This window comes from Otolemur garnettii, unplaced genomic scaffold (assembly GCF_000181295.1).
Source record: "Otolemur garnettii isolate 467f Iridium unplaced genomic scaffold, OtoGar3 scaffold00128, whole genome shotgun sequence".
Taxonomy (NCBI): domain Eukaryota; kingdom Metazoa; phylum Chordata; class Mammalia; order Primates; family Galagidae; genus Otolemur; species Otolemur garnettii.
This window is the reverse complement of record NW_003852523.1, coordinates 5,872,844-5,877,405: the sequence shown is the minus strand read 5'-3', so window position 1 is coordinate 5,877,405 and position 4,562 is coordinate 5,872,844. Positions and strand designations below refer to the sequence as shown.

The following is a 4,562-nucleotide window of genomic DNA, read 5'->3' as shown; positions in this document are numbered from 1 at the left end:
AAAAAAAAAGAATGGACTAGATTAAAGATGCGTATCACAATTTCTTGAGAAACCACTAAAACAATATAAAAAAAAGGAATAGCTAACAAGCCAATCAAGGAGATGATGTGGAATTACAGAAAATACCTATTAACAGAAAGAGGGCAGGAATGGAGAAATGTATAAAGAAGAAATGTGACCAAATAAAACAAACATCGAAATGTTAGACTTAATCATATAAATCATTATGTTAAATATTAATACTCTAATGTACCAATTAAAGGGCAGAAATTGTCTAACAGAGCAAAAAAAAGATCCAAAAACAAGATCCAATTAACTCTTCACAAGAGAAATGCTTTAAATATAAAGACTTAAGATAAGTTGAGGAAAAAATATATATAAGTATATATATTCTCTTTCACACACACACTCCATGTGAGTACTAACCATACAAAAGCTGGTCTAACTACCTTAATATAAGGAAAAGCAAATTCAAGACAAGGAGTTTTTAACAGGTAAAAAGAAATTTTATAAAAATAAGATCAATTAATCGAGAAAACAAAAACTTCCCTAAATGTATGTATCAAATAAGTAGAGATTAAAAACATATAAAGAAAAAGTGACAGAACCAAAAGGAAAAATATACAAATAAATCTACAGTCATAGTGAAGATTCTTTAGCAATTAATGGAGCAAGTGGACAAAAAAAATAGAAAAGATATATAGAGTTGAATATTATTGATAATAATCCATTTCACTTTAATGACATTTATAGAACACTAACACACAGCAATTCTAGAATATAGTCTTTTCAAGTATTCATGGACATTCACCAAAATAGCCCACACGACTAGGCCATAAAACAGGCCTGACTAAATTTTAAAACACTGAAGTTAGAGATTATGTCATGTTCTCTAACCAATATAATCAAGGCTTAAATTAAATAACAAAAAGTAAAATTTCCCAAATGTTTGGAAATTAAGCAACATAATTTCAAACAGACCAGGAAATTTCTAATCTCCATTGTGATATATTACATATTTTAACTGAATAATAATGAAAATACAATGTGTTCAAATGTATAGCACAACTATAGCAGTGACTGGAAGAGTTCCAGCTTTAAAGATACACATTAGAGAAGGTTTCAAATCAATGATCCAAGCTTCCATCTCAAAATGCTAAAAAAGGCTTGGCACCTGTAGCTCAGCCGCTAGAGTGACAGTCACATACACCAGAGCTGGCGGGTTTGAACTCGGCCCAAGGCCTACCAAACAACGACGACAACTATAACAAAAAATAGCCAGGCGTTGTGGTGGGTATCTAGAGTCCCAGCTACTTGGGAGGCTGACGCAAGAGAATTGCCTAAACTCAAGAGTTGGAAGTTGCTGTGAGCTGTGATGCTACAGTACTCTACTAGGGGCGCCATAGTGAAACTCTGACTCAAAAACAAACAAACAAAAAAAAAGATGCTAAAAAAAAATGAACTAAAATAGAATAGGCCAAGCACAGTGGCTCAAGCCTGTAATCCCAGCACTCTGAGAGGCCAAGGCAGGTGATGGCTTGAGCTCAGGAGTTTAACAGCAGCCTGAGCTAGAGCAAGACCCAGCCTCTAAAAATGGTCAGGCATTATGGCAGGGGGCCTGTAAGTGAGCTCTGGGCAATCCACCCACCTTGGCCTCTAATAAATAAATAATTTTTTAAAAAACAGAATAGAATAAAGGAAATAAAGATAAAAGTAGACATCAGTGAAACAGAAAACAATAGAGAATTCAACAAAGATGAAATTGGTTCTTTGAAAAGATAAAATTAATAAAACCAGGGGCAGCACCTGTGGCTCAAAAGGGTAGGGCACTGGTCCCATATGCTGGGGGTGGCAGGTTCAAATCCAGCCCCAGCCAAAAACTGCAAAATAAATAAAACCATAAAAAGTCTGCTCAAGAGTGATAAAGAGATAAAACACAAATCACCAATATCAGGCATCTCTTCTTTTTTTTTTTTGAGACAGAGCCTCAAGCTGTCACCCTGGGTAGAGTGCCATGACATCACAGCTCACAGCAACCTCCAACTCCTGGGCTCAAGCGAGTCCCTGCCTCAGCCTCCCAAGTAGCTGGGACTACAGGCATCCGCCACAACGCCTGGCTATTTTTTGGTTGCAGCTGTCATTGTTGTTTGGTGGGCCCAGACTGGATTCAAACCTACCAGCTCAGGTGTATATGGCTAGCGCCTTAGCCGCTTGATCCACAGGCGCCAAGCCGGCATCTCTTCTTTAATGGAAGATGGTATTAACAAGATGAATACAAGTATAACTGAATACTACCATGACCTACAAGTAATCAGGAAAATTAATAACAACAAAGCACTTCCAACCTACCAAAGCAATCAAAATTAAGAGTCTGATGCTGGCTGGATAGGATGGCTCACGCCTGTAATCCTAGCACTCTGGGATCCTGAGGCAGGCAGATTGCCTGAGCTCAGGAGTTTGAGACCAGCGTGAGCAACAGTGAGTCTCTAAAAAACAGCTGGACATTGTGGCAGGCACCTGTAGTCCCACCTACTCAAGAGGCTGAGGCAAGAGGATTACTGGAGCCCAAGAGTTTGAGGATGCTGTGAGTTTTGACACCACAGCATTCTACCCAGGGTGACAAAGTGAGACTCTGTCTCAAAAAAAAAAAAAAAAAAAAGAGAGAGAGTCTGATGCCCTCAAATTTTAGCAGGCACTACCATGGCTACTGGCAGACTTGCAAACTGGGAAAGTTGCCTGGGAAAACAATTGGTCATCTTGTAAAACTAAATGATGCAATCTCTTCCATCCTGCAATGTCATCACTGGGTATACACCCTGGTGCACACAGGCATGGAGGAGGATGGTCACTGAAGTACTGTTTGAAACAGAGAAAAACTGGAAACAACTTAAGTGTCCAACAAAAAGGAAATAAAAGGGGATATATGCTTACTGTATTGCACTGAGACGGCCAGACACCTAGATACATATCCGTGAATGTGACACTGTCATAGAAGGAACATGCTATAGGAGAACCTACAGTAGCAGCCAGGACAAATCCTCCCAATTTCAAGTAAAAAAGGCAAGCAATGGATGATGCAGAGAGAATGACACCACATATGCAATTTCTAAAAGCACACACAAACAAAACTGTATGTTGTTCAACGACCTCTATATATGGTACAAAGGTATAAAAAATGATGTAGTAGTGCATTTCAAATTTATTATTCACTGTAGTGGTAGCCTCTGGAGAGACAGGAAGACGAACAAGACTAAGGTTGGAGAGTAAACTTAACCCATGGTATTGCTATTTTTTTTCCAGCAATGGGTTCTTGCCATGTTGCCCAGGCTACAGTGCTGTGGCTACTCACAGGAGCAATTTATAGCACACTACAGCCTTCAACTCCTGTCTTGAAGTGATCCTCCTGCCTCAGCCTTCCAAGTAGCTGAGACTACAGGTATACACTTGCACCCAGCAGTGCTGTTACTTTATATACATATATTCTGAAGCAAATATGATAAATGTTAACAAGTTTTCAATTCTGTATAATATGTGCTTGATGTATGCAATATTATTCTGAAAATATTCCAATATTTTTAAATTCTCAAAATAAAAATAGACAACCATTGAGTTACAACATTTTATAATTGTAAAAAGCAGATTAATAAGATGAGACAACTATAATTCCTCCATCAAAAAGTGGGCAAAATATATGAACAAATTTTTTTCAAAAGAAGGCAGACCAACAAACATGAAAAAATGCTCAAAATCACTAATCATCAGGGAAATGCAAATTAAAACTACAATGACATATCACCTTACCCCTGTCAAAATGGTTATTATTAAAAAGTCAAAAAACAACAGATGAAAAAAAAACATTTATACTCTGCTGGTAGGAATGTAAACTAGCACAATGTCTATAGAAAGCAGTATGGAGATTCCTCAAAGAACTAAAAATAGACGTACCTTTGGATCCAGCAATCCCACTACTGGGTACTTACCCAAAGAAAAGAAGTCATTTTATAAAAAAAGACACTTAGACTTGAATGTTTATCGCAGCATAATTCACAATTGCAAGATATGAAATCAACCTAAGTGCCCATCAACATTAAAGAGGATAAAGAAAAAATATACACTGTGGAGTACTATACAATCATAAAAAGGAATGAAATATGTCTTCTGCAGTGACTTGGGTGGCACTAGAGAGCATTATCCTAAGCTAAGTATCTTAGGAATGGACAAATACTGATGTTCTCACTTGTAAGTGGCAGCTAAACAGGGTATATATGGTCATAAAGAGGTGTAAGGGACATTGGAACTAAGATGAGGGGAGGGAGGAAGGGATAAAAATCTACCTATCAGATATAATGCATGCTATTCTGGTAATAACAACTCTAGAAGCCCCAACTTTGGCATCATACAGTTCATCCACAAAACAAGAACACTTGTATCACCTAAATCTGTTGAAATATAAAATCAATTCCTATATATAAAAACCCAAATGGGCTCGGCGCCTGTGGCTCAAGCGGCTAAGGCATCAGCCATGTACACCTAAGGTGGCGGGTTCGAATTCCCAGCCCGGG

At 37.9% G+C, this 4,562-nt stretch overlaps 1 protein-coding gene across 1 annotated transcript in view; it reads right to left on the bottom strand.

Moving 5' to 3' along the window:
* PRMT2 (protein arginine methyltransferase 2) overlaps positions 1-4,562 on the bottom strand; it is a 42,075-nt gene that overhangs the window by 35,485 nt on the left and 2,028 nt on the right. The gene's annotated exons all lie outside the window — the stretch shown is intronic.